This window comes from Lycorma delicatula, chromosome 6 (assembly GCF_047948215.1).
Source record: "Lycorma delicatula isolate Av1 chromosome 6, ASM4794821v1, whole genome shotgun sequence".
Taxonomy (NCBI): Eukaryota; Metazoa; Arthropoda; class Insecta; order Hemiptera; family Fulgoridae; genus Lycorma; species Lycorma delicatula.
The window spans coordinates 151,052,365-151,069,824 of NC_134460.1; the positions used below are offsets into that span (position 1 = coordinate 151,052,365).

Here is a 17,460-nt window from a genome sequence, read left to right on the forward strand (position 1 = left end):
AACTGCCGTAATTTTGTGCCAATCACTTTCAAACTGTTTCTTAAAAATAACTCATCCCAAAATCTCTGTCAAGTTTGTTAATGGTCAAAATCAAACCATGGCGATGGAAATGGGGGGAGGGGCTTTTTCGAAAAAACAAAATATTGCTATAACTTTCTTAAAGAGTAAAATATCGAATTTGTTTAAAATTCCTACTATTCTTTAGATACGGGCCTAAAACTTATGTAAGTGAAGTTTTTTGGTATCACCAACCTTTGGCCCAGGAAGTGGAAAAAATGGTAGTTGAAGACAAACAAAATCATACCTCCCTTAATAGGCACAGTATTGAATTTGTAACAATTTTTGATATGACCAACCCTTACAACAATGGATGATCAAAATGTTGCTGTAATTGTAAGAAAATGGGGCTTGTCATATGCTAAACAAGTGAAAAGTTTTTCAAATGCAACCATTGTCGTATCGAGTAAATTTGAAGTTTTTCTTAAATTTAAGGTGGAAATCTTTTTTATCACCAGAAATCTACCTCCGCCTTCTGGCGTGCCGAAAGGGATTTTTGTGAATTCAAATTAAAACCCTGATTATCAGTTATGGAATGTTCTTGGAGTTGGGAAAAGTACATAAAATTAAGGGTGTCCAGTCTCAAAAAAAAAATCTGTTGGTTAACATAGGATGCCAAAAGCTTGTAGACCTCAAATTTATTTGAAAAGGCAGTTATATAATTTTGAGGGTGACAAAAACTGCTGTATCTGTAATATGCAAGAGCTTGAAGACACATTTTTGCTGGTAAGTTCAGTTTATTCTACGCTACAATCAAGATATACTTGAGCCTTTTGTTAATAAGAAAACCCAAAAGAAACTACACAGTTTTTGTTGTGAAACATAAAAGGCAGCTTGACTTGTGTATATGTATATTAGTGAGGCATTAAATCAGTGTAATTGTGTTGTAATTGTTTGTTCTCCGTTTAGTACTGTTATATTTATTTTATTGTTGATTTATAATAATGGACAAAAAGGGAAGAATGAAAGAGGATTTATGAATTTAAGTTGATTGTTAAACAGTAAAAGGCTTTAAATGGAGATTATTAGAATGAGTAAATAAGTTACAATATAGTAAGTACATAAAATGATGTAAGTTAAACATACTGCATACTCAGTTCCTTTTACAAATAAACTATTACTATCATATTATTATTATAATTATTGATATTATTATCACTTTTGCAGTTCCAATTTTTCTATATCAATTTTTTTAAGTATAAAAATTAAATAATTGTGTAAATTTGTACAAAACTGCACATTTGTATCTATCTTTTTTTATAAGATCCCTCTTCTTTTTAGTCTATCATCAAATTAATTACCTATTTACTTGTTACAAGGAGTATAGTGTTTTAGGTAAAATGGTTTACTTTTTACTTTTTCACTAAATTGAATATACTAATGTGTATCAATGTGACAAAGCCCACTGAAATGATGCATATTCGGCCTCCAATTGGACCTTAATTCTCATAGAAAGCAACTTATACTGCTAATTTCTTAGTTTTTTTTTTGTTTTTTTTTATATTCAAGAAGTAAGGAACCCAGCCTTTTATGCAACAAATATGCCAATATTCATTTTCAACCCAACTTATCAGTAAATTAAGATCCTGAATATCTGAATATGGATCAACCCACAGATTTGGAGAAGCCCTTAGAACATTGAAGAATTTAATATTTAAAATTGTGCAATAAGTTACGACAACTAATTACATTATTTTACATTAATCAACATTATTTCATAATAATGAATTGTATTTTAGTTTTAAAAAACTGACCCGAATTATAACAGCGTGAGCAGGAAGGTTAACACCCCATGCTAATGTTGAAGTATAAACTAGAACTTTTATCAACCCTTCACCAAAATATTTTTCAACCATCGACCTGGAAAAAAAAATAATAAAAAAATGTATATATATATATTATTTATAAAATATATTCACATAATATGTTTGAACAATTTTCATATAATTTTGCAATAAGCCAATCATTCTAAAGTTTTAAATGAAGAAATTTTAAAATTTAAGTAGCTTTTAATGATCTGGACTGAAAATTAATGATTTGGTTACTCATACAATACAGGAATTATAGTAAGATAGGAAAATTTATTTATAAAACTAAGTACATGTTTAAAAATTAAGGAAATTAAACAAAAGATATAAAATAAATCCTACTATTACACAATTTTGAAAAGAAGATATGAAGTATCACATCATTACAAATTAATCAAACTCTTAATTTAAGAAATTAACATATCCATTGTGGTAAATCCAACTGTTCATGTCAAAGCATATATGACAGGGTACCCAAAAATAACTATCATCATTAAAAAAAAAGTTCAATAATTTTAATTTTCTGAAAATTTAATCTCTTTCAAAGTGTTATCATGTAACTCAATTGCCCTTAACCTAATAGTTTTCCAAATACTGGGAACTCTTTTTTTTAAATACTTGCCCAAAGGTTATAATAATTTATCTCTGACTTCCTCCATGGCACAAAAATGCTTTCCTTTGGACTCTTTCTTCATATACAGGAAAGGAAAAAATCAAATGAAGTACGATCTTGTGAGAAGGGAGGAGGGTGAGGATCAATGGTCATCTTATTTTGTAACAAAAACTGTTTGGAGTATAGAGCAGTATGGATAGAGCTGTTATCATGGTGTAGATACCAATAATTACTTTCCCATATCACCAGGCATTTTTGTCTCAAAAAATCTTATCAACATGTCCACGTAGAAATGCTGATTCACTGTCCAGCATGAGCAAATTCTATGTGAACAATCCTGTTCAACAAAACAAAATTGTCTTCACATTTGATCAAACTAGCCATGCTTTTGTGTTATTGGTGAACTCTATGATTTCCACTTGCTTGATTGTTGTTTTGTTTCCAGATCATAACTGTAGCACCTGCTTTCATCACCTGCCACAACTTTAGAAAGAAAGTATGAGCCATTTTGAAGTTCATCCTTCAAATCATAATACACATTAACAAAACTGATTTTTTATGAGCAGCTGAGACACAAATATTACAACGTGTTCCAAATTCAAATCGCCTATTAAAATTTATTGGCAAGAACTCATAAACATACTCGTACAACTCAATTCAGAAATATCTGTTTATCAGTCTGACAACAATCTTCATAATTCTATTACAAACTTTTTCAAGATTTTTGTCATTTCTAATTGTGAAAAGCTAGCCAGGTCTTGGTTGGTCTTCAAGTGGTTGTGTTTGAAACACAAAAACCACTTGCAGACTATTGTTTTACTTAAAGCTTCCTCTTTAAAAATATTTTTAAATACTAGTAAAATGTTTCAGCAGCTGCTTTCCCAAAGAGGAAACAAAACTTAACACGGACTCTATGTTTTTCTAATAAGTATCAAGAAAAACCACCACGAAATGCCTTATAAAAAATACAGAACAAAGCCATTTGAAAGAACATCGCAGAACATTGTAAGCTTGCTACAGCTAGAGGTGGAATTCACAACTATTTTTAGATTACATACAAATTCTAGTTATTTTTGTGTCCCCCTCATATACTCCTGCACCAAATAATCACATCAAAATAGCTAATTAACTATTCTTCTATTCTTACAGATCACCTTACTCTACCAGTAAAGTAACTACTGCCTTAATCGTAAAATAGATAACACAGTAAAACTTCTTTTAAGGATTAATATTTCACACAATTGATTTCCTTAATTCTTGACAACATTCACATAAGTTTTGTCCAACTGACTTATATCAGACTTCCTTGCTTATACAATGATTTTTACACCCCTGATAAAGTTAAAATATTTAAAATTTCCTTGAATCCTTTTATTTGTTTATTTAGGAATTGTTGTCTAAGTATAACAAATTCCAAAAAGGTTGTTCTAACACCTGGGCAATTGTAGTAACAATGAAGTGAGAGGATAATGACCCCACCATCAAGTAACTGACACAATCTTTTCAATTTTACTCGTGTGAAAATTAATGTTACCATTATACAATTTGCTCATAACAACTGCACACTATTTTTGTTTACACTGATTTATTCAATTATTCAGGTAAAGTAACCTATCCTACAGAAGACGTTTACTTTTATGAAATGCATACTTTTCCCTTCCATACAACATGCCTGTTCACAAAATAATGTGAGAAGCCATTATTATAACACTAACTGGTATACCAACTGACAACAACTGTGAAAGCACACAATAGTGAAAGAAACTTAGAAATTAGTTACATTTACTGTCCACAAGATAGATTAGAACATCCATAAAAGAAAAGGTACTTAATACATACAGATCTGAATGCAAATAAAAATGAAAGCTCAAATTGTTAAAAAATTGAGTATACTCTAAAAACAACTTTGTCAAAGGTAGGCAATATTTAAAAAATTTGGGTAGTCATCATTAATATATGTACAATTTTAATCACATATAAACAAGCCAGACAATGAGTAAACTAACTTAACTAGTTTGGACAAGCCAGATCTTCAGTAGTCATTTTTGTCCAATGTTCAAATGCTATGAAACACTAAGGAATCAAATGCTAAAAATTGCTTTCTGGCTCAATGGTCACAATTTTATGGTATCAAATACCTGGCTAAAAATTTAAGGAAATGCACGGCATAGTTTCACAATGTCCACATGGTAAAAGCACAACTGTATTGATATTACTGTTGAGTTCAAGGTTAATTGATTATTTTTCACATTTACTTAATTTTTAGAGATATTTTATTTATTAAGCTATTAAACTGTATTGTTTTTACTTTAACTTCTAAACTAAAATTCTTTTTTACTATTAAGATTAGATATTTTATTCTATAAAAGGTTAACTTTTTCCAAATGTATACTCTATTGTGTTACAATTGACCATTAAATAGTTAATGGTCAATTGTAAAAAAATAAAATCACAACCTTCTAAATACTAGCAGGTGTTACAGTAAAAACTTAATTACAGTAATCATGATAATTCTAATACAGTTACATAACATGTGTTCAAAGATTGTAAGATCATGGCACTTACTTTTAATTAAATTTTAACACCTATACAATACACTTTTGTTATTTGCATTTAACCTGTGATACTTTTCCAGGACTAGCCTGACAACAAGCAAGACCAACTACCATGCTGTAAAGTTGATCAACAGCATAATATAATGAAATAAATTATCAAAATAAAAAATTTAATTGTATAAAAATCAAACAATTTTGTCACCTGTCACTACGTAATAATCCGGCATGATGAACTGAAAATCCAGCCAGAAACAATTCTGCAAGCTGTTTAGACCGAGCTCGTTGAAATGTTTTTCTTGCATTACCAGCAGAAGGTCCATCTTCTGGCTCAAACAACCTTAGCTGACCTTTTCGTGATGCCATTTCTTTTAAAATCATTGCCGTACGAATGGTGGCATTACGTGCATGAACAAAAACCATAACCTACAATAAAAAATTGTTAAAAAGATAAGTTAAAAAATTTTAAAATACATTAAAAAAGAATAACAAAAAGAAATTCTAACTCAAAATGTGAACAAACTCATTACCATGTTCTCTCAAGTTATCACTTACCCTTTAATAGTTTTTTAACCAGTTATCTACAAGTGACAGAAGATGTAGTATTAAATGAAGATCATTTTGGTTACAGAAACAGGACTGGCACTAGGGAGGCTATTATAGCTCCTTTGTGAAAATAAATATTTAGTCCAATATTTCTTTACACTTCAACGTGTATAAAAAGAAGCATTAGTAATAGAGTAGGAGATGAAGAAACGCAAGCTCTGATTAAGAAAAGAGTAATGATAGGATTTAGCTTGCTCCCACTGCTACAAAAGTTGTATGCTGAAGCTGATAAACTATCAAAGGAAAAAAAGATTCACTGATGATAATGTTCTTTGAGTAGAAATCAAAAAAGAGTTAGAAAAGGTACTAAGGGGCAAGATATGATTCAAGAAAGGAAAATAATCAAAAATTAAAATAAGGGAATATACCAGAGCCGGCCTCCATGGCACAAGTGATAGCATCTCGGCCTTTCATTCGGAGGTCCCAGGTTCAAACCTGGTCAGGCATGGCATTTTCACACGCAACTTGTCATTCATCTCATCCCCTTAAACAATAGCTAACGGTGGTCCTGAGGGTTAAAAAAAAAGAATAATACCATTTGTGAGGCAATTTTTTAATTTAGGTAGTAAAATTGCACGCATTGAACAAAGTAATGGGAGATATACAAAAGCAAACTGGCACAAGCAAGGAAATTTTCATGCAAAAAAAATAAATCTTAATACTTGAAATACAGGTCGATGAATTAAAAAGAAATTCTTAAAAATATTTGTGTGAAGATATAGTGTTTCTGGAAACGACTAACTTGAATGGCTGCAACAGACTATGCAACTAATACGAACTAATAAATTTGATTTTCGCCGTTAAAATTTGTTCATTTTTAAAAATATTTTTTTGTTAAGAATAATATTCTTGAAGATAGATAAGTAACATATTTCAATCGATTTGTTAGTGTTTAACATGATTAGCTAATTTATAATTCAACAGAAACCCGGTTGAAATCTATTTAAATAAGCAGTTACTTTCAGTTTGGTCTGAATGTTTGTGCTAGTAGCTGGCGTTAACTGCTATACACTTAGGCCAATTACATGGTAGTGCGGCAGTACAATCTAAAGATCAAACAAAATTATTTCAACTATTTAGTAAGTATTGAATTATTGACAAACATTTCTGCCATTAAATCTACTGATATTTGCTCTGACTTATCCCATTAAAATCTACACTCATGTTGCATAAATCAGGATTTGGCCTTTACACAATCTATGGTATGGTAATGGAGAATATAAGATTAAAAGTGCATGAGCTTGCTAAGTAATAGGTGTTTCAAATGGCTAAGTGCATCATATTTCACACAAATTTCTATACTAGTGAAAACTGCCTGAAGATGAGCCACAATTGATCACAAATTAACAAAATATGTGAACAATTAAATATTTCTAAGCATGGTTTGGGATTGTTTCAATTGAGAAGAATATTTTTGCAGTTTCATTTGAGAAACAGATCTGTAACAAAGTACAGTCAAAACATTCAGATTTACATAAAATATTTTACATAAAAGTAAAATACTTTTTATTTTTAATGTAAAAAGTTGTAGAACTTGTTCCAAAGGTGAAAACCATTCCATTAGCAGTAAAGTCTTTTAATATGGTCATGGCATTCTCTTCATTGACTTTTTGGAGAAAGATAAAATGATAACCCGGCAAAATTATTCATCCTTACTGAGTTGTCTGAGTGAGGAAATAAAGAAAAAAGACTTCCACATTTGATGAAAAAATGTTTTTTTTTTCAACCAGGGCAATGCACCACCTCACTCATCTACAGTAGCAAAACTGTTTAAATTATGTTACAAAATTCTTCTTCATTTCACCTATTTGCCGTGCATTATTATCAAACTATTATCTATTTGCAAATGTGAAGAAATGCTTGCTGGAAAGTGAGTGATAAAGAAATGGTTTGCATGAAATGATGAAGTTATTGTCTAAGCCTGCACCTATTTTGAAGATTTACATAAATCACATCACAAGGATAGTGTCAAGAAAACTGAGAATCATTGGACTAAATGTGTAGATTTGAAAGAATACATATGTTGAGAGAAACAAAAAGATTTTCCTGAGAAATTTTATTTTCTTTACTTCAGAGTAGACTTACCAAATACTCTGGGAAGTCAGCTTGGCTGTGTACAACCTTTGTAACTATAATTAATTGTATAATCCCCCCACTAATTCCTGATAATCATTATCATCAGAAGCTACAGTATAACAATTGTTATCGCTTTCTTCTCTGATCATGCTTGTAAATAAAGGATTGGAAAAATTCCTCTTCTGTGCTTAAACATAAACAAGCATCATCATAAGGGTCATTCAATAATTAAACAGACAAATAGCTATATAGCAAAAATAGTTTATTAAATAAATACAATTTTTTGTCTACATTTCCACATAATCCCCACCAACTTCTCTATATTTGTCCCATCTTTTTATGAGTCTTCTTATCCCCTCAGCAAAGAATTCTTTACCTTGATCTCAGAGCTAGTTTTGTACTTTTTTCTTTACCCCTTTGTTATCATTGAACTTGATGCCGCACAAAGCTTCACACATACAATTCCAAAGGGGGCAAATTCAGGGCTATAAGAAGGATCAGGTAGGAGCTCCCAACCCACTTTGCCAATAGTTTCCAGCATCAGTTGTGCCATATAAGATTGAGCATTGCCTTGGAAGAACAAGCATGCCTTTCCTTTGCCGTCCTAAACAATTTATCTTCAACACTTCCACATCTTCAACGCGGGCTTGACTTTGTTCTCTATCATGAATGAGTAGTATAGGCTGTTGACAGTGCGCTGCCCCTACAAATAATCACAGAAAATCAGACCATCGGCAATCCAAAAGATGACCTTACCAGCCGATGATGGTTGTGTTTTGAATTTTTTACGGGCAGGCGATTCAGGGTGTTTCCCTTGCATGCTTTGACGCTTGGACTCCGGCCCAAAATGATGTATCCAAGTTTCATCACATATTAAAATCTGTCCAAAAATGCACCACCTTCATTACTGAAACAATTTTTGAGTTTGTTGCAAATGTGAAATCTCTCAGCTTTGTGATGAATGGTAAGCTCTCTGGGAATCCAGTTTGCACAAGTCTTACAGTAGTTCAGTTTGTTCTGAATGATCGAATGAGTTATACCTACACTTACTCGACATTTATCAGCAATTTGTTCAACTGTAAGTCATCAGTCTTCTTGGATTACTGAATCAATATGAGAATCTAACGTTGTGGTCGACACTGTTACCGGACACCCGGAGTGGTGTTCATCGGTCACGCTTTTGCAGCTACTTTTAAACTTTTCCACCCATGCGTAAAAACTCGCACAGTTCATGCAACTACTGCCATATTGTTTGTTCATCCAAGAGAATATTTCTGATGGTTGTACACTTTCCGAAAGTAAAAATCAGATCATAGAATGGTGTTCTTCAAAAGTACTTTCTATGCCATCTTAACTAAGACTTTAGAGGTTATGTTTATGTAAATATTAATCAAACAGCTCTTCACAAGATTGCCAACTAATACTTACATAGGTTTCAATCCCCTGCATTAAGTGTCTCCTTCACTAAAAATGTTTAATTATTGAATGCCCTTTGTACATATGAATGTCACAAATGATATTTCTGAATAACTTAAGAAAAAATCCTGAAAATTAAAAGCAAGGTGAGTGCCAACAACATGGACAATTTAAATACAAATTTCAAGGTTTTGTATTGGAAAATTTGTTTTGTAACAATTCAAACATTTCATTCTACATTTGTATTTAAATTGTCCATGTATGCATAACTCACCTTGCTTTTAATTTTCAGGATTTTTTCTTATGAAAAAATGAAATGTTTGAATTGTTACAAAACAAATTTTCCAATACAAAACCTTGAATCATCCATAAGTCAATCAAATGAGGAATAAAAATTTGAAGAAATAAATATGTAGAAATTGATCTTATTTTACATGTTTTAATTTAAGTTTAAATAATTATATTACCTGATGTCCTTTTTGTACCATAGACACTACTTTTTCATAACAAACATTATCCATATCCTGCATCTGTTGTAAAGGTTTCATAGCTTTGATACCAACAAACGTCTGTTGAAGTGGTACAGGACGAAATCGTGAATCAAAGTAGAATAGTCCAACATATGGGTTTACACCTAAAAATCTAGCAACATCTAAATAATTTGGGAGTGTTGCAGATAATCCAACAATACGTATCATACTCTGCGAGGATTCAACCTAAAAATAATACCTTCACATAAAATACTGTTTAAATTATTTCATAATCATAGAAAGTATGGATTAAAAATAAAGACATTTTTATGAGCTTCCTAAACTTTAAAACATATTTAGAAACTGAAAAATCTCTCTGATTTAGAAAAAATGTAAGAACAAATTAGACTTCTATTTAAATAATTGTAGAAGTACAAATTCAATTTAAAATAACTTAAGTTATTTGAAATGGAATGAAATTTATCATAATAAATTTAATTTATTATGACCTGAATCCAGAAGTAAACAAACTAAACTTCCTGAAAAGATATAAGCAAGCATGTGAATGAGTACTAAACAGTTATGCCAATAACAAACTGTGCTCTAAGGTAAAATAATGCAATAAATAATATATATTTACTCAGTACATTATTATATGTAGTTCATCACTCTAGTATTATAGTTAACTTTTCTTAAAATTTAATTTTTCTTTTAATTTAATTTTTTTTAACTTACTGATTTAGATTTTCTTTAAATTCAATTTTTTTTTATTTGTGTAGATAATTAACACATGGGGGAATATTAAATAAAAATCTTATAGTAAATGAAAAACATCATAGCTCATTAGGATTCAAATCAGGAAATTCTGAATAAAAGGGTGAGATGAGCCATTCCATTTTGGAGATCAGAGAATTTATTTTCTTCTTCCTTAAAAGGACCTTTTAAGAATAAACCTTTCTTAAAAGGTCAATTATTTTTATTTTTAGTTTCATATGTTTATAGGATAGTCATATTACTTTCAACAAACTGTATTAATTTACTGATATTGTCAAACATTTGTTTCATTTCATAACTGAGCATTAAATATTAACAACTCAATAATGAAAATATATTGACAGCGATGACATAGTAAATTTTCACAATTGTACAGTTAGCCGACAGCATTTTCACAGTTAGTTTCTACAGATTCTATGAATCTATCAGAGCCACACTTATATGTTTATTGTCAGACATGTACTGATAAAGAAAACTTGTTTTGTTATTAGGTTAAAAGTTCAAACTTCTCTAATTAAGAATGTATAAATGAATATATTTCATACAATTGACAAGTATTATTCAGAAACAGATGTGAAACATCGACAGGTATTATTCATGCATTAATTCTTTTATTCAGAAACTAGCTGAATTCAATGTTTTAAGATTATAATCTTTCTAAATTTAAAGAAACTTCAACATGAGTAAAACAATTTTGTGTTATATACAGAGCGTGTCACAAGTATAGAAATCCCTCAACAACTTTAAAACTGTTCCAGATAGAATAATGTAACTTTCAGGATAAGACATCAGTCAATTACTACTTTACCTTTTGATGAGAAACAGAATTTTTCTTGGGGCCAACTCACGATATTTTAAATGATAACATCCTTTGTGTAATACATCATTTTAAAGGTCTCTTTAAGAAAGAAAACTGTATAAAGAAAAGGTTGGTACCATGTCTATACCCATAATAGCAGCAGGATAAAGTTTGGATTTAAAAAAAATTATATTGATAAATTATCGAGGAACTGTTATCACAAATAAATAAATTTATAGAGATTTGATTAAATGGATAAATAAATTTATTTTTAAAAAAGTTTTATTAAGTACAAAGTTTGCTTATTTACTTATATTTCATTTTAATAAAAGTTCAAATTGTCCTTCTTCTGTTGCTTGACAGTGTGCCAGTCAGTTGTAAAAGGATAATGCATTATTCAATGTTTCCCTAGTGATATTTTGCGCTAATTCTCGAATTCTACTTCGTAAGTCATCAATATCTTGGGGCTTATTACGATAAACAACACTTTTTAAACACTTTTTAACAATTTTTTATTTACATTTTAATAATAAACTGCTTATTTTGTTATAGGTTTCCTATTCAATATAATTTTAAAAGTAACAACTATAAAAAACTGCATCACAAAAGATGTTTTATACAAAAAATATTGTATAATTTTAAAAAGGCATTTTTAAAAAGGCACAAGATGTACTTCATCAATAATTAATAGTTTAACAAGACTTGTGAGTGCTATATCACCTGTTAATAAAAAGAAAATTATTAGAATAACACTTTAAAAAAAAGAAATAAATGTTTAATAGAAAGACAAGTCAGTTTAATATTTAACTGCTATAATCATAACTGAAAATTACCAGTTCCTTTTCTTGTAACCACATCCCATTTTTCTGGTGTAGTAACAAGCATCTGAGTTTGTAATATTTCTGCCTTAATTAACTGCATAATTCACATACTTGAACCCCTAATGGTCCTAATTTCCGATTAAAGTTTGCAGTCATTTCAGCAGCTAATGCTTTCATTGGAGCAATGTAAACTATCTGCAAAACATTATAAAATTCAAAATTATTAATTTTATCAAATAAAATACCAAAAAATTCTAAAATATACAGGTGTTACACATTATAAATATATTATATGTAAAAATACAGAATTTACAAACTGCAAGATGTCTTTTGAGTCTTTATTAATTTATAGTCTTAATTTTTAACTGTAACTTATTACGTTACAAATGCAGTAATAATAGTTTTAAATGAAAAAAAAGCATCTTATCAGTTCTACAGATAAATATTTTATTCTGAAAGTAGTAAAATTATAGTTAACAACATTGTAAAATGTAAATATACCCAATAACAGAATGAAATTTCTATGAACATTACACTACCTTAAGATCATGAATTACCTAGTGGTTCATTATTTTCTAGAAGTGAACAATGTGACCAAAACAGATAACATATAACACAAAAATATGTTACTTTTGACAGTAAATTTATATGAAACAAAAGAATATCAATAGGAATGCTTTTGCCAGTAGTCAAGGCTGAAATTTATACAGATAAATTTTAAAAACGACATACAAAATAAAATACAATTCTGGATGAGATATGTGGATGATATATTTGTAATTTACAAAATAAAATCAACTATGAGTACATTTTCTTTAACCTCTGAGACCACCATTAGGTATTGCTTCAGAGGATGAGATGAATGACAATTATTGTGTGAAAATCCCATGACTGACCAGGACTTGAACCTGGTCCCTCTGGATGAAAGGCTCGCACCACAGAGACCAGCATTTGAAACTGAAGAGAATGAGAATATGAATATTCTATTTATAAGAAATATACTTTACAAATATATTGATGGTACTGAAACAGGTGTCAAATTAAATTTACAAATAATTATAATATTTAATTAATGTAAAAATAATAATTTCACAGGACAATTTATTTAAATTGATACAATATTAAGAGGAATTTGTAACTGTAATAAGTATATTTATTTTCCACTCTGAGTCCCAGACCTTAAAATCTGATTACTCTCAATAAACAATCAGATGCAATTTTTTCTCTTAGTTCATAATTTTAAATATTATTATCATTACTCAAATAATAACATCATATCTAACAATTAAGAATTACAACTGAAGATAATTCAATAATCATTTCATCAAAAGATATCACTCAAGTAATTTTTGAAAGTTCCACCAAAAAAAAAAAATCTTTCAATTATCATTTGATCATTCATTTTTTGAATTATCTTTTTGATAGTGCTACGATTCCAACTTAATAGTTGATTAAATTTATTGTGATCTTGATACTAATTTTAGGAATCTAAATACATTTATCAATACCACCAAAAATAAATAATATTTAGGTTTTTCCAAATAAACAATCTACTTCATAACATAACCAAAAAAAAATTCATAATCTTTTATTCTTATATAATAATATAATATATTCTGCTTACTTTTAAATAACGAATGAAAACGTTTATTCAGTGTTAACATTAAATGACTGTGTTCTATTAAATAAGTATAATTAAATACTTAATTCTATTATACTAATTCTTTAATTCTATTAAATAAGTTCACAAAATTAAGAGAACTCCTGAATACCTAGTTTTTTAACTTCATTCAGAACACTAAAAGCAGATTTGGAGCTGCCTACATAAAAAAAAATATATCCCCTTGAGTCTATTCAACTTATATGCTAAAAAAATATATTTAACTAGCCAGTCAGGGCTCACTTTGCTCGCCTGACCGTCTAGCCAGAGAGCTCCAACCCTGGACTCCTGCAGTGTTCATTACCCTCATGAGTCTGAGAATAATAATGATAATTAACAACTTAATTTCAGGCTTTAAAAAACCTGAAAGAGAAACTAAACTACAAAAGACAAAATAGTAGTAACTATGTTAACAGACGTACAGACACCTTTGACAACAAAAAATGAGTAATAATGAAACTATCAGCTTTATATATAACATTACATAATATATAAGCCAAACATTCAAATACAAATCATAAGTTATAGAAACAAATTAAAACAAAATGTTTCAAATAATATAAAACTTCACTATGATTTGGATAAAACAATTTCAATATTGAGATTATCAACTGTTCTCACTGATAAAATAACTCCAGAAAAAATATGTTAATTATAAAACTGAATTACTAAAAATGAATAAACTACAATCAAAAAATAATACAGCAACAACAAACAAAAGTTACTCCAGTGCAATTTCTGAACCATTGGGCAAACTCTCACCTTATTAAAATATAATGAATTACTTGTGTCCCTCTCCTACAAATTCATCCATTTCATAAATAAAACACTAATTCACACTTATATACATTAACTATTCAATTATAAATTAACGATCAACATAAAGAAGGAACATGGCAACAAATATTTTAATGCTGATGAAAATTATCATCCTGCATAAAGGATCAGCCCAAATACTGGAGCAGGACAGTGTTTCATGTGAGAGATTACTTTTTCGTGTGAAAAATATCTTCTATCGTTAGCTGCAAAGAATTCCATAAATATACAAATTTTAAATATATAATAAACCTAAGCATTAGATTTTTAGCATCTAAACATAATTTATGCAGTAGCTTTTATTTTTTGTCAAAAAGATTTTTCCCTAGAATAACTACTTCAATATTCCTAGAGATGTATTTCCTGACTTAGATACAAAGATAAATGAAAAATGGTAATATCACATGAAGAGTTTTCTAGAGAAAGAAAGCCCTTTTAAATATACTCTAGATTACTGAAGTTTTACAAAATTAATAGAAAACTTGAAATTACTATTTTTAAGTTTTACTTAATATATCAGAAGAATATATTACACTAAAAAACATAAAAAAGATTATAACCTTGAATTTATCTTTTTGAATGACGCCTTTATCAATGAATTGTCGAATTGTATGTACAACTGTCAGTAGAGCAACATTCGTTTTACCGGCACCAGTGGGCGCACATATTAATAGATTTTCATTTGTATGATAAGCTGAATAAAACACAACAGACTGTATTCTGTTCAATTTTTGAACACCATTAAATGCCATCTGTCCAACCTGTATTTACAGAACATCAACATAAGTAATAACAGATATGATAAATTAAACACCTTTCCACCAGTGTGTAACATTTAAAAAAAAAATGTATGTTGACATTAAATACAAATTAAAACTTAACACAATATGCAACATTTTTATTAATAAACATACTGATCAAATTAAAATTAATACATTATTTCTTTTAACTTTAATACAATGACAAGCAATAAAATTTGATTTCCAGTATGCCATACATGCATAATATTTCATTCTAACTTCAGTAGCACGCAGTATATATCTGTACCAACACATTTCATACATAAAATTTTTTGGAAAGTTCATTTAATATCTCCAAAACAGCATTGCAATGACCATTTTATGCATGTGTACCAACTTTCCATATTTTTTAAGTAAGGTAATGTAATTATAAATTTCAGTTTTTTACTAGAAATGGGTGAAATATGACAATGGCTGAAATTCATCATTGTTAAGATATGTAAATATATTATCAAACACCCCCATGAGTGAAAGTAAATTAAGAAAATGGGCCAGAAAAATTCAACGGAGAGCTGGAGAATAAGCATAGCAAGGCAGTCATTTGTGATTACTGATTTTTGCTTTTAAGAACAGTTGGTTCATTATTTCCTCCCTTGCCTTGTCTTTTCCTGAAATTTCAAGGACAGTTCTTTATGAAATAGTGTCATACCATTTGGGCAACTCAAAGTTGTGTTCATGCATGATACCAAAGGTGCCTGCTCGGCACCACAAAACTAAATAAGCTGGCAAGTATTAACCATTCTGCTGAAGTATAGGGAGGAAGACTTAAGCCACAATTTTAATAGTGAAGAGATATAAGTGTTTCATGGCAATGTAAATTAAAACCAGCTTTTATTTTAAGGACAATAATGAAAACAAGAGAACAGTACAGAAATATTTGCTTTAAAAGTGGCTATACCTAAGATGAGACTATTCAAAAATCGGTACCCGGTTTCCATAAATGCATCTGTGAAAGTTGGAAACTATATAAAATAGTTTAAGGCTGCAGTTTATGAAATTAAAATAAATTAAAAACAAAAATCAATTTATAATTTTTTTTAACAATTTAATGATACTTTTCAAATATGGTTGGTAACATTCCAAATTGCCCCTAATAAAAGAGGGGATTTCCCCTATTTTAAACAATTCTAGTAGTAACAACACTTCTATCCCATTTTAGACATAGTAAAATAAGAGAACGGTTTTTTTATTAATCAAATATTGTGTTTTTTTTCAAGTAATAGATTTTTTGTTTCTCAGAAATTTCATGAAAAATATATATTATAAACAGTAGATGAGAAAATTATGTAAAAATATTTCCTTTGAACAATCAAAATGATGGAGTATCCCCTGTAACAAACTGTTCTGAAGCCACTACCACTGTTCTGAAATATATTTTTAGTTACTTTTTAATCAAAATTGGAAAAAATATAAAAACCTGTAATTATTTAAGAAGTTTTATTCTGTAGAACTAACTAGTACGCTGGGAGTTCTGTAAAACTAAAAGCTACAAGGTTTGCAAAGCTAATGTAACGGTAATTGGAACTTTTTTCTGACCTGGAGTAATATAATAACAGCATATCAGGTATATACATTTTACAAACTAATGAATGAACTGCATAGAGAAGCAAGATATAAACAAATAAATCTTCTAAAGTATTAAATAATACCAGAAACTGCAGATATAATTAGTAAACATGGCTTTCTTATAATAATTTTAATACATTTCACAATCTAGTACTGATCATGGAAAGTGTGAAATCTTTCCCCTTTTTTCTTATCAACACACTACTGCTTTCCAAACAGGCATTGGTTGCCACAGGTTTAGCAACTAAGAAATGCCAACAACACAAAATTTTTTATACAAAGAAACTCATTAGACATATTTTGTTAAAAAAAAAAAAAAAACAACCAATAAAACATTAGTTTTTCATTCAATTAGTATGCAGGTTTTAATTATAATTATGTAATTTAATAGATAAATTACATAATAAAATACAAAATTTTCATAAAAGATAACATAAAATTAAACAAAAGCAACGGTGATAATGCCTACACTAAAATCAAGTATAACATAAATTATAGAAATTTCAACAGAATACTTAAATTATTTGGTTTAAAAACTGCACATATAACTAATAATAAAATATTTAAATAATACAGATCCATCTAAAGTAATAATTTTAGATAACAAGGCATATATAGCTTAAAAT

At 29.1% G+C, this 17,460-nt stretch overlaps 1 pseudogene; it reads right to left on the minus strand.

The window, feature by feature from the left end:
* LOC142326959 (activating signal cointegrator 1 complex subunit 3-like) overlaps positions 1–17,460 on the minus strand; it is a 104,962-nt pseudogene that overhangs the window by 24,486 nt on the left and 63,016 nt on the right.